The sequence below is a fragment of the Coturnix japonica genome, chromosome 2 (genome assembly GCF_001577835.2).
Source record: "Coturnix japonica isolate 7356 chromosome 2, Coturnix japonica 2.1, whole genome shotgun sequence".
Classification (NCBI taxonomy): domain Eukaryota; kingdom Metazoa; phylum Chordata; class Aves; order Galliformes; family Phasianidae; genus Coturnix; species Coturnix japonica.
In genome coordinates this window covers 122,609,351-122,627,854 of record NC_029517.1, presented here as the reverse complement: position 1 = coordinate 122,627,854, position 18,504 = coordinate 122,609,351, and the positions used below count along the sequence as shown (strand labels likewise).

At 42.6% G+C, this 18,504-nt stretch overlaps 1 protein-coding gene across 2 annotated transcripts in view; it reads left to right on the top strand.

The window, feature by feature from the left end:
• SAMD12 (sterile alpha motif domain containing 12) overlaps nt 1-18,504 on the top strand; it is a 168,413-nt gene that overhangs the window by 141,343 nt on the left and 8,566 nt on the right. The gene's annotated exons all lie outside the window — the stretch shown is intronic.

The window sequence follows — 18,504 nt, the reverse complement described above, 5'->3', positions numbered from 1 at the left end:
TGTTGCTTCCTTCATGGAAGCTGCTGTAAATATTGTAGGGAAATGTTGGGTTCCCAGACTGTCAGTCTGGCGTCTTTCACAAGACTAATCTTTAACTGGGGATGTGGGGAGCTGTGGTTTTTTTCCTGTCCTTCGGAGCTGCAGTATACTTGATAGAACATATGGAAGCACATGCACTGGCAGGCCTGCCGCGCCGATCCTCACGGGATGCCCAACTGCCTTGTTTCCTGAGTACATGGTGTTCATCAGCGTGGGCTGGCTGTGATGCAACACCAGCCAACACCCCGAGTGCTTAATATTCTTGATAAAACTTGATTCCAAGAATGACTAAAGCCAAATCTGCTTTAACTTTTCTCCTTTCTCATTTGCACTTATTCACATGGAGGTCGTGCCCAGGATGCAAGTTTGTAAAGTCAAACCGTGGCTTAGAGAAGGAATATCTGGCTTCCTCCTTTGTTCCTCTTGACTTGAAATAGAAACACGGAGAAAGCAAAACTTACCTGCATTTAAAGAAGATGCATCGATGCAGAGCTTTAATACTCAATGATGTCTGTCAGCCTGCTGAAGCAAAGCTTGCAGTGACTTTCAGTTCAGGTTCAGAGTTTTTTTAATGTGCACTGATGGAGATTTCCAGGGGGGAATCCTAATACTACAGTGCTAAGCCCTTAATGGGCACTTATTTAAGTGAGGTAACACTTAGCTCTTTCCACTCAAGTCTGAACTGCAGATGCTTGAATCCTTTAGGTGGCATTGGGGTTCAGCATTCTTTAAAAAATAATGGGGAAAAAAAGAAAGCCCTTTTTGAAATCCTGTTTTGCATTGGCAAGGCACGAAATAATGATTTCTACTCACCTCCAAGCAAAGGGTGATAGCGGATGTTGTGTCACTCTAAATCTCACTGATTACTATTTTTACAACAGAACACAGTGCATTTACTAGTACGTGTGATGGGACATAAGTAATTTAAGCCACAGTTGTCAAGATAAATGAGCAAAATGCATTTTGTGATAAATTACACTTGTGCTTTTTAATGTGTCTCTCACTTTGTTGAAAAATTCAGTAATTTGCAATGGATCTCCCAGTCATTAAAGTGAATTAGCAAACTTCTACTCATTTAGCCATAATTTTAATCTTAACTAGAAGGGAATTATTTAGTATTATTTTGTAAGGGTTCCCTTTTAATATTCCTTAACAGCCTCAGTCTTACAGCGTGATATAAGTTATGTATGTATCCTGGTGACTTGGATTTTAGAGCTGAAAGCTGATTATGAACAGTAAAGAATTTCAGTGAGCATAAAGATGTAATTGTTTTAAATAATGTAGAACAACAATTCATATTGCCAGATGCTTCATTCCTTCTATTGATATGGCAGTGCTAACAGAATTTGTGCTTGCTTAAGGAGTGCATAATGGGAAGTTATTTTTAGAGATCTAATATCAACATTAATGTATACACATCTGCTTAATTTGTCTGCTTGCATGTGTTTAGCTTGTAACTTATGTCAAACTCCATTGCCATGGGTTTTCTATATATCTATATTTCTATACCTATGTGTGTACACACATATCTAGGCTTGTTCTTTCTGATAGCTATGCAGAATTGTTTTTCACTTCCTGTCTCCTGAAGATAAAGGAGGCTGCCACGTCATTTCTGCAAATCAGAAGTGAAGTCATTTTTCCATACTGCTCAGTGATGGTTTTGTTTTGTTTTAAGCCAGGATTGGTTAAAATGAAAAAAACAGCAGAAAACTCACTGAAATAGGCAGCAGGCTTTCAGTGCATTGGTTATAATTGAAACTAGTTTTAAAAAGATTTGGTTATGGAGATGACATTCCATTTTTAGACAAATCATCCCTGATGAAGTATCAGTGTTTGTCCATTCCAGTCTTCCACTGAAATCAAAGAGCAAACTTCCTGTAAGCATTACTCAGAATAGGGAGAGACAGAACAAAAACACCTAAATGCAGGCTTCCTAGGGAAAGTCTGGTATATATCATGACACAGAAAGGAAGAACTGAAATAGAGGGGGGAAAAAAAGATTGTTTGGAGCTGCTGGCAATGTGGGTGTGTGCAGGAGGAGGTGCCAGCACAAAGAGACAAAAAAAGCATCAGAAAGCCAAATAAATAAATAAATGGATTTGTTAGTAGGGAGTATTTTCTCTGATTTATCCCCAGATAAATCTGGGGATAGATGGGCAGATGTAGCTATCAACATGAGTGACAGTGTTCATCCCATATATACAGCTGGTGTCTTCAGAAGGGCTCAGGTTTTTTGTCCTGGTTGTAGCTGTTTCATCCGGGCCATCAGTGGCTCAAACTGGGGCAAACCATTCAAAATTAAAAAGGCCTTTGTTGTAGGGAATAAACCCCAAAATGAAATCTGTAATTTAGGGATAGAAATGGGTTCTTCCCCAGTCTAAATATTCTACCTTGAAATAGAGTTCAGTATTTCTACTGAGTGAGTGTTTTTTTATATAATTTGATTTCACATTTGATGTTAAGAGGCTAAAAGTTTGAATTATTCCTTACATTAAAAAACTGCAATGCAACACCATAATGTCCCAAAGACTAGAAAGATTGAGAACTGCTGTCCACTTAGGATGGTTGACAGGAGCTTTGTTAGTCCCAGGCAGAACAGAACAATTTGCTATGCAGTCACAGAAGAAAAAGTATTTAGCAGTTGGCAGACAGCTAGATCAAATTTTCATTTTTATTTAGAGAAAGGAGAAATCTGAGAATCAAGGCAGCTAGATGAAATTAACAGGGTAACTGATCAACAGGGGGCAACTTAATGCCAATCCTTCAAGTGTCCGGTCTTCAAAATTTCTAATAAAGGTTTTAACACAATCTACAGCCAGCACTAGAATTAACAGTGATTTGTGATAACTTGATGTTAAGTAAAGGGTCTTGGCTGTTCCCAGCAAAGTCAGTAATTCTGCTGCCATGCAGGGAAGTGAGCACCAGCCAACCTACAATCAGAACCTTCCACAGAAATGACCCAGGGTGAATGTTTTTCACCTTTCTAGTGGTTGCCATGGTGCATGATCTTCAAAAGGCAAAGTTTCCAAACTCATTCTGTCTCTCACGATGAAATCCTATAAAACATTTTTAGAGTGTGTTATTACTCATCAGCATGTAAAAATGGCACCACCTTACTCAAAAAAATCTGTTCCCTGGGTGTATTCAGATTTATGCTTGCAGCCTTGGCCAGCTGAAATAGTTTTGTTGCTTTATTTCCCCTTAGCTCTGTAGAACCTGTGCAGTTCACACTTCATCCACTCACTTGTGGTTGAGACCCATGTCATCTACCTTCATGTACTGCCCAGGTTTCTGGGTCCCTGCTGTGGCCAGCTGAGCAGCAGTGATGTCTGAGAGCAGTAAGATTTGGGGCTGCAGACAGGAGGCAGGCAACTGTTTCTCTCCACAGACCATAGAGAAAGGCTATGGATATAATCTACGTGACAGCAGTAGGTGTCTAAAAATAGTTGGGTGAATTCAGGCCACACCTTCATCTGCAAGTCCTTTGTTGGTACATGAGCCCAAGGATGCCAAGCTCACTTTGAGTTCATAGCATCACAGAATTTCTCAGGTAGGAAAAGAAAGACCTCCAAGATCATCAAGTCCAACTACGACCTAACCATACTGCCCTAACTCTAACAACCCTCCACTAAATCATGTCCCTGAGCACCACATCCAAATGGTTTTTAAACACATCCAGGGATGGTGACTCAACCACCTCCCTGAGGAGCCTATTCCAGTGCTTAACAAACTTTTCTGTAAGGAAGCTTTCCCTGATATCCAACCTAAACTGGTGCAACTTGAGGCCATTTCCCCTCATTCTGTCACCTGTCACCAGTGAGAAGAGACCTGCCCCACTCGCTGTAAGTACCTTTCAGATGCTGCAAGAGAGCAATAATGTCTCCCCATAGCCTCCTTTTCCCCAGAGTAAACAGCCCCAGTTCCTTCTGTATCTAGGACATGTTCTCCAAGCCCTCCACATAGAATGGCTTGGGTGGCCCCATCCAAGCTGGCCTTGAGCACTTCTGGGAATGGAGGCAGCTGTGCTAGCACCTCACCACCCTCTCAGTAAAGAATTTCTTAGTTACATCTAAGATAAATCTCCGCTTTTTAGCGTAAAGCTGTTGAATGTAATCTAACCTATGTAGCTATTTGTGCCGGGGGAAACCAACATTTTAAATAGCTATTTACTATCCTCTTCAGTGGTAGTTTTGGCCGGCTCTTTGGTAGACAACTCAGTGTGGTTTCAGAGCAGATTCAGATCCTTACCACAGTATTTGAAGTTCATTTTGAGATGATATCCAGTTAGGTTGTGGGTGTCAGGAGTGCAGAAGGCTGTGTCTGAGTTTTGGCTTTGTAGAAGATGGTTCCCAGAGAACTCTTAGAGGCTGTTACAAAGGCCTTGGCATCAGAGTCTCAGACATGTGGAGATAGCACAGTCTCAGAACCATTTTTCATGTTCAGTCAGGTGAGCTGGATCTGCGTAAAGATATCAGCCACTCAATCATGAGCTCGTATCTAAGACTCTTGTCCTGCAGGCAGCCTGCTCTCTTGGAAGAGGGGGCATTTTCTTTAAAGGTCACTGCAAATGATATCTCAGCATGATGGTGTGGATGAATGCCATTGGAAGAGTTGCTGGATCTGCAGAATTTAGGTATTCAGTCATAATCAATTATGATTATTTTATATATACAGCCACAATAAATCTAGTGATATATAACTGTATGTATATATATATATATATATTTCTCATCATATTCCAGCTAGGGTCATTGTAGACATATCCTGTCTATGTCCTGTCTGTATTTCACACTTATGGTACAAACAGAGTTTTAAACATGTTGTGCAACTTTACAAGCACCACATATTGTCATGCCAGTGGTGACAGTTGTGTAGTGAAAGACCTGGTGAACTCCTCTGTCTGCAGAAAAAGGAGGAAGTGAGTCTTCAGTTGGTTCGGGAGACTGGCTTGAATGAACTGCATTTTACAAAGGCTCATCATTATTCATTAAAATTTGTTTTGCATATCACATGCCTATATAGGCTTCCATTTCCGTATAGCCTAGTTTAACTCAAAATCAGTATCATTAGTGAAACTGAATAATCTGCTGTTAGGTGACAACGTGTATTTTGAGTATCTGAATTTACATATCAGGACTATAACTGCAATGCATATTTTTCCCAGGTTGTTTCTTTACAAATGGCATATGTCCCATTTGTCTAAACCCTACCTCTGTGATTACAAAATAACCAGGTTACATAAAAATAACTAAATTATATATTTGCATACAATACTGCTGTGGCAGTATTGCACATACAATGGCTCTGTGGAAGCCATTTGGGGCTGTTCAATTCTTATGGGTTTTTTTCATTGAAATGGCTTGTTATTTCACCAGCAGTGCTTCAGAGTCCTTCCAGGCTTTTGCTTGAAAACATTTTTTTCATTATTCTACTCTAATTACTGCAAATGAAGTAAACAATATTTAGTAAAATAAATAATAAAAGACAATAGAAGAAAGTACTGCTAATGCAGTTCTTCCTGCCATTGAAACCTCTGGGATTTTTTAAGTTGAGTTTCAAAGTCTTTGGGCAGAAACCAGCCTTTAGTTAAGTGTTTGAATAGCACAGTGGGACCCCGATTCATGGCTGGGCACTGACAAAATAGCACTACCAAAAATAGCCACAGGATTGGGTCCTCCAGTAGCAAAAGGAAAGTCAGAGAATGCATAATTTGAACAAATACTCTGGCTGTTGCCAGTGGGTCTGCTGTCCCTACTGTTAGTTAAAAAGAGAATTAGCCCTGCCAGTTATCTGCAGTGTTGTCTATCCATTTGCACGCCACCACCTTCATTCTTTATTACCTTTCTAAACTGAGTTAAACATCAGTGTTCTGTGGAAGATCACAGCCAGCATTCGGGGAGTCACAAGATATGACTCCTCCATATGATACCTCGGCGGTGGATCTGGCCTGAGATGCTGCTGCTGCCTGCAGTCATTCTGCCTGCTCGCTGCCAGGGCTTCTGGGGCTGTGCTGGAGCTCTAAAGCAGATCAGTGACATGAATTGGTTTAACACAAGCAATGCTCTTTTGTCTTGTTTGCCACGGGGGCATATTTCATAGTCCCATTGTCCTGTTCAGCAGGCTTGGCCCAGCAGAAGGGCAGTAATGATGGCTGGAAGGAGAAGTTGGAGGCCCATGGCTGTCTGCACATGATTCATCACATGTAGTTGTGCTCCCGGAACTGTGTATGTGCAGAAAGCAGAGCCATGATCTTCCTTTCACAGACAGAAATCTTGCTTTCCTGGAGAGAAGTGCAAAACCACCAGATCACTTTTTTATGTGACAAATTCAGAAGTTTTAACTTTTTATTAGAGATATCACAGGTTATTTGTTGGTTAAATTCTTCAGAAGTAAAAAGCTTTTTTATTTGTTACTTTTTCAAAATATCCAGTAGTATCTGCAGGGTGAAAATCCCTGACAGATGGATTTCCATAGCTTCCATAGATGGTCAAGGTGGGTTTATTGCACTGGATTTAGAAGTGCTCAGTGGAGTGGCCTGGTCAGTGTAAGAACTGAACCAAATCCATGTGCAACACAGAAACACCATTGAATGATATCAGAAGGTGTAATTTCCTGACATGCTTGTCCCACTTAGATGTGGAAAGAATTTCTAACTCAGGGTATGGGCCAAGAGGCCGAAGACAAAAGTTCTTGCTGATGGGCTGTGCTCCAGTGATCACAGACACGTATCCAGGATGCTGTTAGGGCCACAGATACAGCCATCTCATGGGACCGTCCAACCAGAGAAAGCTGGAAAAAGCTGCGAGGCCTGAGCTGTAGCAGCATGTTGTAGTTACGCCCTAACGAGGTGAGATCATATTCCTCTGTAATCTTGGAGCTGAAAGTAGTAGAGAAATGGTAGTGCCATTAGGAAATTGGTATGTAACGTGTTTGCAGCTCTCTCAGACCCCCAGTGCTCACACCCTCTGGACCAGAGTCCAGAATCCTGAATTCCTTCAGAGAACGCAGGGATGAGCGCTGCATACAAACTCCTTGAAGGGCGGATTGGAGGTGACAGTAAGCAGCCTAAAAAATGTCTTGGCGAAGGACATTCTGCCTGTGTTTATTCCTGGTCAGGCTGTGATAATGGCTGGGGTGTAAAACAAATATGACAGCGCGGCTACCTGAGCAAGTTGCTGAGGGGTAATTGGAAGATCGAGTGTGAACGCTGAACGTGTTGCGTGCTCTCATTCAGTGACAGGCACTAAACTGCCTTGCATTTAACATGGGGTAAGGGCACACACATGGACAGTTATAGCAGAGCATCTGTTCTGCTGTAAATCTAGACCCCAGTTACCTCGCAGTAATGTGTTCACGGAGGCATACTCTTAATTATCCTAAATAGACAAATGCATGATGCAAACTGAAGATTTCAGACATATGGACATGCCAGAAGTTTTGAATCTCTAGTGGGTGAGGCTTTAGAAATGTCTTCAGGGGTTACCAGAACTTGTTGCAGCCCCAGATCTGCTTTTGAATATGTCAGCACTTGTTTAGGATAAATATTAAATGACTTGTAGGAATCAGCATAGAAAATATTCACAAGTAACTTAGAAATCAAAGTATTTTTGACTTCTAAATGAGACTTTGGTGTGCAAATCATCTGGGGTTTGGGTTTTTTTTCTTTGGAAAATCTTGTCCATAGTCTTTCTAGCCAAAATTTCTTTCATGCACCAATGGCAGAAATTCTTCCTTCCTTCCTTCCTTGAAGCAAAAATGTAATTAGGATCTGTATATTTCTGGCACTGGAAGAAAAATACCACATCCTATCACATATTTTCCCCTCACTTTTGAAGCACGGAAGTTTGTCTGTGCATGAATAGCGATAAACTGCTTGGCCTGAGATAAAATGGTGCAACTTCTCCAGTTGCAAATTCTTACCAACTTAATTGCCTGTTTTAGCTAAAATATGAAAGGTGTTTAATAATAAACAAGGCGTTGTTTATGTTTACTCTTGTTTTACATACCGGTGTGAATTCCTCAGTGTTGATTTGTTCACATATTGCAAATAGAAATGAAATCAGCGGCAAATGGAAACTCTTTGGCAGCATGGACACAATAAAATATCCAGCTGCAAAATTCTACCAATAATAGTAAGCAAATAATTTCTCTAAAAAACTTCTTCAGTACTTTGTAGATTGTTTGCAGGAAGCATCTCATTATCTCAGAAATTTCTAAGAAGATTATTTAGTGTGTAATTTCCTTGTTGAATTCCAATATCCACGGCCTCAAAGGAATGTAGGGCTCTTGTCCCTCACTGGAATCTATATCATTCTTGATTTCAGTAGAAATGTAAGCATTAGACATGCTAATCCTGAACATTGTGGTACCTACATTTCACATGCTAATTGGAATTTGTTACAATCAAATTAAGCATTACATTGCAGTTCCTGTCAGTTCTTGTTTGCCATTTAATTGCTGGGTACCTGCTCTGCACTAATCATTTAGCTTGTCTGGATAATCAGTGGAGAGAGGACTTTCCAAAGAATCATTTATCCAATATGACAAGCGAGTAGGGTGGATAACTCTCCCAAGCACCGTCTTTCTCCCCTGCTCATCAAAGAAGCTTCGATAATTAGCTCAGACTGGTCGCCTATCTGGGATGGGAGAAATGAGTTTGTGCAAACACCAGGTGAACTTCAGGGTTCAGGGCAGAGCAAGTTCTTTCCCATACCCGTACCCCACTGCTCTCTCTTCTACATCCAGTCTTGCATTATGCAGTGTGGAGATACCCAGCTGGGTTTAAACTAGAGCAGCTCAACTGAGTCATCATCTCAGAAGTCCATGCAACCATATTTATGTCCATCTCTATCCTTAAAGACAGGCTCCCAGGGAGGAAGGAGATAGGCTGTCTCTTCTCTTGATACTGTTCTTCTTTAAGCAGAACAATTATGTATTTACTTAGCTGGACAGCTCAGGGAAGTCTGCTGGATTGTAATGTGGCAGGCAAGGCCTTCATCTTAACACTGAGCCCAAGCCCCTGCCCTGCTGTGTAGTTCACTGTCTTGTATCCATCCATACCTGAGTAAGTGCCAGCAAAGGATCAGGATGATGAATGAAAATCTTTTTCCCAATATGACATTTAGCCCCAAATCCTTCTGTCTGAAGTGTGGAAATGCCCTTCTGCCTGACTTTTAAAGGTCAGTTTCTACCTGGTATTGAATTATTTTCTGCCACTCAGTCCATTGGTCCTACCCTTGATTTATACTGGGTATGTCGAAGGTGCAGCTCATGAGAGCACTTACCATTCCCAAGTGCTGGTCAGTGATGGGTGCATGGGAGGGTGTCACCTGGGAGTGTGCTGTCTTCCCAGGAATGAGCTTCCCTTGGAGGTAAAGCTGGGTTTGCAGGCATGGCCCACCTGCCATAATGTACCGACATCATGGCGCTTATTTATCCTTCATTTATCAGGCTCTTCTGCAGAAGCATTATTACTGGTATCTGGGGTCTCTGGTGGCTGCACACTAAGACTAAGTTTTAATCATCACCCAGGGAACTCTTTAGAGGTGATAACTCGTTTTGATCTCTGTACTTCATTTGCAGCCACCCAGAAAGGGACATGAGCTGGGTTTGCAGAGCACTCAGCTGCACGTTCTGTCATGGCATCAGAGATGGGGTGGAAGGGAACCTCTGCCTAGGGAAGACTCTCCTCTGTAGCAGCACCTCTTTGAGGTTGGTCTTGCAGCTACAAAACTAGGCCAAGAGCCTTTTACTTTGTTGAACTTTAAGAAACCGTAGTTGCATATGCACCATGCTGATTTTTCTGGTTTTGTGGAGGGCTAAGAAGAGTTTCTCAGTCTGGTCACAACTAAGTCGATGAGAATGACATGGTGACTGCTTGCTTCCCAGACTTCCAAGCTGTGCTGGCTTGTAAAGTGACAGGTCAGCAGATTTTCCTGTCAGGTGGGCAATCAGCAAGAGTCAGTTTCCTATAAAAATCACTCTTTAGAGCAGATTAGAAGAAGGCATCATGTGAAAACACGTTGAGGAGTCTGTACAGATGGTCGAAACCAAACTTTCCTTGGCATCTTTAGGGTCCTGCTTGTAGCCCTCCTTGGAGCTCCAGCTTCCAAACCCAGCCATGTATTCCAGCATTCTTCTCAAATCCTCTCTCTCTGTAGGTTTTTCACCCAACTCAGGAGCTCCAACAGCCCAGTGCTGGAGTCAGAGCCAGAAGCCAGACAGATGCCAGCAGAGTAGTCTGGAACATTTTGTGCCTAACTAGGAACTGTAAAATAAGGCAATGTCTTCTCACAGATTATTTGGAACTGAGGCATTTTGTTTGTGAAATGATTGGGCAGTGTGTCTAGAAGAGCCCACGAGGACAGCAATAATTATTTTCCAGATTAAGGCTGACTGTTGTTCATCAAGTGAGGTGGTTGGCCACATGCTGAAAAAGAAGGGGAAAATTAAGTGACAAATGACATGGCATCTTCTGTTCTTTCTCCCTGCTGCATGCAGAAGAATGGGGAAGACATGGTGATAATGCTTTAGTAATATGGGAGAAGGGCATATTATAATTCATTCCTCCAATGAGGGAAATAAAGTTGCTTGTTCAATGTCTTGGGGGAGAATTTGATTTTGTAGGCTTCACAATCTATGTTTTTGTTTTGTAGTAAATGTATGCACACACATGCAATCATTTAAGTGGTTTGAGTAGGTGTAATTTTCCTTCTCACTTGGTTAATCACTTCACAGAATGAGAACTGAGTTAAAACTTTCATTGCAGGGAACCTCACAGTGAATATCTCCCCAAAGGAGGGTAGTTTGTTCCACCTATTAATCCAGCGTCAGCTCTGCATAGGCAGTGAGGGAGCTGTAGCCCCAGTTTCCAAACCTTTCTGCTATAATACTTTGATTTTTCTAGCAAAGTCCTTGTTTTCCTCTGGTTATGTTCTTAACTTAAAGCATATTTTGCTGAAGGATCCTAAGTAAGTAATACTGTGATATAACGGGCACAACTATTTTCCAAAAGCTGCAGCACAGTTTAGGGTGGGATAAATTTGAAAGTGTCTGATAGAAGCCACAGAACAAAAGCAAGAGCAGGTTCCAAGTAGGGATCAGAGCAGCCACCAAACCACTGCAGGCCACTGCAGACTGTGTGGCTCAGCACCTTATTTGCATGTTGGAGATCCCACTTGAGGCTGTTTTGAATGTTCACTCAGTTTGCACAGTTCCCAGTGCTTTGTATTAAAACCCAGTCTCTCAAGACAAAAGCAATGGATATACAAAGTCTCGATGTAGTGCAAATGACTATTTAGAGCCAACCTGTGGAAGACTATTCATCTGTGACATCCTTTTTCACTTCCTGCAGAGCACCCCACAGGGACTTGTGAGATCAAGAACCGATTAGAGTTTGCCATGACAAAACATGAGAGAGACATGCATAAGAGGGTATGAAGATGGCAATCTCAGGTGCACTTGAAGTTTCAAACAGCACCAGCTGCAACTTTCAGCCTGCTTAGCATCATGTTCTTTTAAATCTTTGTTTTCTATAACTTGAGTCTCTAGAGAAGGATGCTGGTGGACAGTTAGTTCACTGCTCGCATTGATGGGTAAGTTAGCGGTATATCAAGAGAATTCTTTGAAAGAAGCTATAAACACTAAGGAAGTGGTTGCATGCAATTTTCAAAATATTTTAGCTGCTTGTTAGTTCAAGGAAATCATCATGTTTTATGGAATGCAAAAGCACATCTCTTTTTTCTTTGTATGTTTGCAGCAGCAGGTAGGTGGTGAGATGTATGAAGCATCCTGAGTAGGGATGAATGAGCTGCTTTGAACGAAGAAAGTCTCTCCCAGGATTTTGCCAGCCTTTTGAACTTGACTTTTAACTTGTTTTGGGAATTGTCACATTTTGTTTAGGCTTAGACATGAAAAGGGCATACATCTTGGGGAATGGTTTTTCCTTCTGAGGATTCCAGATAAACACTATAAAATCAAGCTTAGTAGATGCTAGAATGCTGTTAGAATATTTTTCAAAACAAAGATGGAGTGGTAGCTCAAGCCCATTAGGGAGCTCATCGTGTCCATTGTGAACTCAGATATCTGAAGGAAGAGGCAAGGAACAGAAATTACTGCATAAATCATCTGCAGACAGAATCAATGCGTGTCCTCATTTTGTTTAACCTAGTAAAGTTGATGAGAGATCTGCTGTAGTAGGGAAGCTGCAATCGTGCATGACTCATGAGGAGACTTTTGGCTAATCCGACCATTTGAGGACACTGAATAGCTTAGTGAAACACATTCTGGACAACTACATTTTCAACCCATTCTGTGTGAACCAACTGTGTTTCACAGAGCAGCTGCGATAACCTCTGACTAATTGGCTTTTTGGAAGGTTACCTGCTGAGAGCATCTGCCATGACATCCATTCTCACAGAAATGTTTCATCTCAGAATTGCCTGATACAGGCTACAGAGCCCTGCATCGCAAGCAAGAAGTGAGTTTTCTCTTTGGTCAGAATATAGGAGAAAGGATTTGCTCAGCCCTGATGAATCTTCATCATCTGTTTTGAAGTGTTGAGCATCCTTTTCAAAGCAGGGTGTCCCCAGCTGAGCTCCTTAGAGTCTCAGCATAAAAGAGAATATAGGAAGAAAAATACATCAGCATAACGCGACAGTAGATATGTCCTCTCTATCTTTTGAAGGCCACCCTGAAGCCTTCCTTAAGATGAGATTTGCCACTGATCTGGAGAGCAAGGCTACAAGTGAGCCAAGATCCCACGTTCCCATGTGCAGGTGGTGGCTGATGATGGCTCTCCCACTGCACTGAGCAATGTCCCGTGCATGCCAGCTGCCTGCTTACAGCCCTTGTTGGAGCTGGGACCATTCAGGGAGAGCAGTGCAGAAATACATAAATAAAACCAAGGAGTTTATTGCATGTGGAGCCATCCTCTTTCAGAGATCCCATACAGAAATATTCAGTAGCATATTTATGGACCAGTATTAAAACGTGGATTAAGAGCGCCTGGTTATGGAAGCATGCTGCCCAGAAGAAGTGTGTTAAACAAAGAAAAGAAACCCTGAGTTCACAGTTGCAGAAATAGCAATTCCCTGTTGGCTGCTGTTTGTTTGAAAGAGCTTTCTGCTCCTGGAGTCGTGTAGTGCTACATCTGTGTCCCTCATCCTTTAAACCAAACCACCTCGTTTCATGGCTCGGGGGCGAAAATGAAAAATATGTCATAATGGTATTCCAAAAAAAACCAAGTGGAACTGAAAGGAAACATCTCAATTTAATTCCATATTTTTGTAGCTGTTACAATCATTTAGCATGGATTTATTGATGAGTACCAAAGGCTTGGGACTCGGATTACTATGTTTGAAGCTCTAGGTGTTGTGCTTGTAGACCCACCTTTTCTGTCTGCTCCAAAACTGCTTGGCAAGAACATTCAAAAATCAAAAGCAAGGACAGATTTCCTCTCTTTTTCCTCTTGGTATTTTTCAACCTTAATGACACTGCATTTGACAAACAACATTAAGTAACCTTCAAGACTGTGTCAGCTACCAAGTTTTAGTAATGAGGGGAAAGTCAGGCAAGACAAACCAACACATGACTAGTCAGGAATCAAAACAAAATCGTCTGATCAAAAATCACCCGCATCCCTGTTTTCCTTCTTAACTGCTGGGTGTTGTGTTCAGCCCATTGATTAATGTGTCACTGCTTAGCACCGATCTAATGGAAGCAGAGAGGCAGTGACACTGGCAGCCTGGCAGCTTGCTGTCCTCCTGCAGCCCTGAGGCTTGTCTGGCTGCCCTACAACACAGGACTGAAGCTGGGGGCTGGGTGCAGTGGGCTGCAGGACACCGGCTAGGATGGGCAGACCCTCAGGTAACCTTTGAGCTCTGGCACTGTTGACTCTGCCTATCTGGGTTAGGTAATAAGGATGTGCAACAATAGCTGCATTTACCTAGAGAACAAAAGTGCAGAGAGTCCTCCCACTCAGCCCAGAACAGCCAGGGGATGATTTCATGGTGAAATGAAACCAAACTCGGTGTCATCTGGCCTGGGGCACTGATTGCAGTGCGGAACCATCCTGTTCTTGCTGCAGCTCTCCTTGGCTGCATTTCCCAGCCCTTGGTAATCCTCGTTCCTCCTTCTCTTCTGGTGGTTGACCCGGATCAGTAGCTCCCCAAAGAGGTGTTTTGTTTTTGCATTAATTTCCATTAGCTCTCACACCTCAGTGGTTATAATTCAGTGAGCAATAAAGAAAAAGGGTAAATCTCTGAATGAGCTGGCAACCATTTCCTTTTGTCACTGTATGAAATTTTTCAAAGCTAGCAACGCTGCTAAATATTGAGAAGCAAGATGCAACAAGTCTGCAGTAATCTGCAGAATATTGGAATGTCCCAAGCTACGTAAGAAGCATGAAGTGAGAGACCTGCAGCCTTTCTGAAACATACTAGTCAATGCAGCTGAAAGCAGATCTTACCACACTGAAAGTAATAGTTGCTATAAGGATGTTAGAAATAGGGGTTTTTCCTAACAGTCTCATGTTTGAAATGTCCTGCCTTGAAATTTATAATTTATAATATAAAATTAGTTCCAGTGTTGAAGAAACATACCAAAGGAAATAGATATTTGTTTTCTTTATCAGGATTGTTCAGTTATGAGGGTATGAAAATAGGCAATGCTGCTAGGTTGAGCTAAACTAACATATATTTCAAATGAACGAGAAGAGCGTTCCTTTCCTAGTTAGAAAAAAATCACATGCTCAGAAATGAAATACATCTACGGCTTTGAAATGGTTGGTGTCTTTCTATGGCAGCTTCTTGAAAATGTCATATGAGATTAGATCCATAGGCCACCAAGTTAGTCGGTAAGCTTACAAAACTGCGAAAGGCAGTCGTCATTCCAAGAGCCTTCAGGCAAAGGCAACGCTTTCAAAGACAACTGCTCACTCGTGATACCTTTTAAAAAGATCTTACTTTCCAAAAGTGCTGGGTACATGCTGTTAGAAAACCAAGATCGTTAGAGGAGTCTCCATCTGGGCATCAAAAATTATAGGTTACAAGTGGGAATAAGTGCTTCTAAAATCTTGACCTCGAAAGATAAAATTAGAAGAAATGTGCTAAATCAATGCTAACCCCTTGCTTTGCTTGCTCAAAGTTCAGAGCTGAACAGAATTACTGCTTTTCCCAAGGTCAGTGTCACTGGTTGCTTCCAGGCTTGGTTATACTCACACCATGGTGTGATGGAGCTTAGGTATGGATCAGTCCCTGCTGTTCTTTGTTCTTGAGTTTCTCATGGCCCACTGAGTCACGTAAAACCCAGGCATGTGCACAGGCCAAGGGTTCAGACAGAGTGGATGATGGGAATTCCATCATGGGAATCTTGAGGCCTGACCTGTTGTAAGTCACCAGTTTGCCCATTTCATTTTAGTTCTGTCAGTGTGCGGATAGGAGAGAGATTTTTGATTGCTTGGGAGAGCCTTTCAAATTTCCCCTTCCTTGCAGCCGATGAGCTATCCATCTAGCCTCAAAAAAGAGCTCTTATTTCTCCTTTGTGAAACAATCACATCTCTGCCAGTGCTGCAAAAATCCCGCTTCACCCGGAATCCAACATTTTTGAGGTTACATACCTGCTTTCCTCTCTCCAGGTTTAAAACCTTCCCCCAGATTTCCCCTTTATCTTCACACCTGCTTAATATCCCCATTGCTTCCTTTTCTGCCCCAGGGGATGCAGTTAGTTATCTCCCTATGCCAGGTGAAGGATCAAAACTTTCCTGTCAGTTCTCTCATAGGATAAAACATTTGTTGGGTCTCAAACATGCACCTTTCTCTGGCCACTGGACGCGGGTTTGTCATGGAGCAGATGACAGCAGGTGCAGGTGGGATTATCACACTCAAGGTCCTTGAGAATAAAAGTAGTACAGCTGTGGAAACCAAAATGAAAGCTAGCACTGTAATTGAGCGAATGTGCCTAAATAAGGAAGAAAGTAGCTAAGGAGACTGAGTTTTATTGTTCTGCTATTTCACAGACCATATTTAAACTGAGAAATAAGGTGCTTATAGCAAGGTCTGGACTTATCTTTTATAAAATCTCACTCAGTGCTCTTCCTTGCATCGCAGCCATTCCCCATTCAAGCAGTCCTTCATTTCCATAGCTGCAATGGTTTGGGGCTTCAGAGGTAAATGTAGGCAGGATGGCAGAGCCCACCAGTTGCACCCTGCAGAGCAGAGCTCTGGCCACTGCCAGCCCAAGCTTTAGTTGATATGAATACTGCCTTGGCAGCATCAGAGTCAGCCTCACTAATTGGAATTTGACACAAAAAAAGACCCCAAAAATTGTGCTGAGTAGTGAATATGTATTTACCACTCTCAATTACATTTGGAATGCCACGGCAGTCAGGTGAAATCCGTGGTGACTGGAAAAAAGGCAACATCGCACCCATTTTTAAGAAGGGTAGAAAGAATGACCCAGGGAACTACCAGCCTAACAGCCTCACCTCTGTGCCAGGGAAGATCATGGAACAGAGCCTCCTGTAAGCTATGCTAAGGCACATGGGAGACTGGGTGGTGATATGGGACAACCAGTGTGATTTCACCAAGGGCAAGTCCTGCCTGACCAACCTAATGGCCTTCTGTGATGGTATAACTGCATCAATGGACAAGGGAAGAGCCACTGATGTCACCTATCTGGACTTCAGTAAGACCTTTGTCTCAGTAGCCCACAGCATCCTTCTCTCCAAATTGGAAATATGTAGATTTGATGGGTAGACTGTTCGATGGATGAGCAACTGATTGCAAGATCACACCCAGAGAGTGGTGATCAATGGCATGATGTCCAGATGGAGATTAGTGGCAATTGGTGTTCCACAGGGGTTAGTACTAGGACCAATGCTCTTTAATGTCTACATTAGTGACTTTGACTGTGGGACTGAGTGCACCCTCAGCAAGTTTGTGGATGACACCAAGCTGTGGAGTACAGGTGACATGCTTGAGGACTTGAGCAGTGGGCCCAGGAGAACCTCATGAGGTTCAGCAAATCCAAGTGCAAGGTCTTGCACATGGGTCACTGCAACCCCCACTATCGGTACATGCTGGGGCATGTAAGAATGGAGCACATCACTGCCAAAGGACTTGGGGATACTGGTGGATGGGAAGCTGGACATGAACCAGCAATGTGCTCTCACAGCCCAGAAAACCAACTATATCCTGGGCTGCATCAAAAGAAGTGTGGCCAGCAGGGTGAGGGAGGTGATCCTGCCCCTCTGCTCTGCACTGGTGAGGCCTCACCCAGAGAACTGCATCCAGATGTGGAGCAGTGAGTACAGGAGAGACTAAGACATGGTGCAGTGTGTCCAGAGGAGGGCCATCAAAATGATCAAGGGATGGAACACCTTCCCTATGAATGCAGGCTGAGAGAGCTGGGGCTGTTCAGCCTGGAGAAGAGAAGGCTCCAGGGAGACCTGTAGGCAGTTATTCAGTATTTAAAGGGGGGCTATAAGAAATAAGGGGATGCACTCATAAAGAGGGTCTGTTGTGAAAGGACAGAGGGAAATGTTTTCAAACAAAAAGAGGGGAAATTTAGATTGGATATAAGGAAAAAGTTTCTTATGGTACAGGAAGTGTAGCTCTGGAGCAGACTGCCTGGTAAGGTGGTGGATACCCCACCCCTGGAGAGATTCAAAGTCAGGCAGGACAGGGCTGTGGGCACCCACATCTAGCTGTAGGTGTCCTGGTTTATTGCAGGGGAGTTGAATGACCCTTAAAGGTCACTTCCAACTCTTAAAGATTCTGAGGTTCTACAATCTGTGCAGGTGGAGATTGCACAGCCTGTAATTTGTTCCAAAATTCAGCCACTCTTGCTGGGCACTTTTTCCTTGTATCTACCTGGAATATGTCTTACTGAATCTTGCGTCCATTATCTCTTGTCTTTCTGCTTTATGTCTCAAAGAGTTCGGCAGATGAGAGAATTGTAAGAAACCTCCACTTAATCTTTTGTTGTGTGAATGACGTACAGCTTTGTGAGGACTTTGAGGCAAGGAATAGCAGCTTCAGTGCCACAGAAATGGAAGGTGCTTTACTAGAGCAGTGGCCAAGTCTTACTGTCTTGACCAGCAGAAGTGGTGAGGGAACATCAAACTGTACTTTGACACTTGAACCTTTCCAGCATTTGGCTATTGTGGTGCTTCAGTAGTTTATGCAAGCCCAGCCAAGACCCAGACCCTTTGGGACTCAGATTGGAGGAAGAGTGAGCAGTGCTTTAAGATGAGGCAATAAAATTCAAGCAGCATTTGTTAAATCAGACAAATGATTGCTGGCCTGCACTTTATATTTATCTAAGAAATTGATTAAGCACGGAGTTTTTTTGGTTGATGAGTAAAGTTGATTAAAGAAAGTGCCAGGGTCATAATATATGTTCTAAGAGTAGTTCATCTTTACAGCAGAAATGCATTTGCTCAGCGCAAACATGTAGTTGAAATAC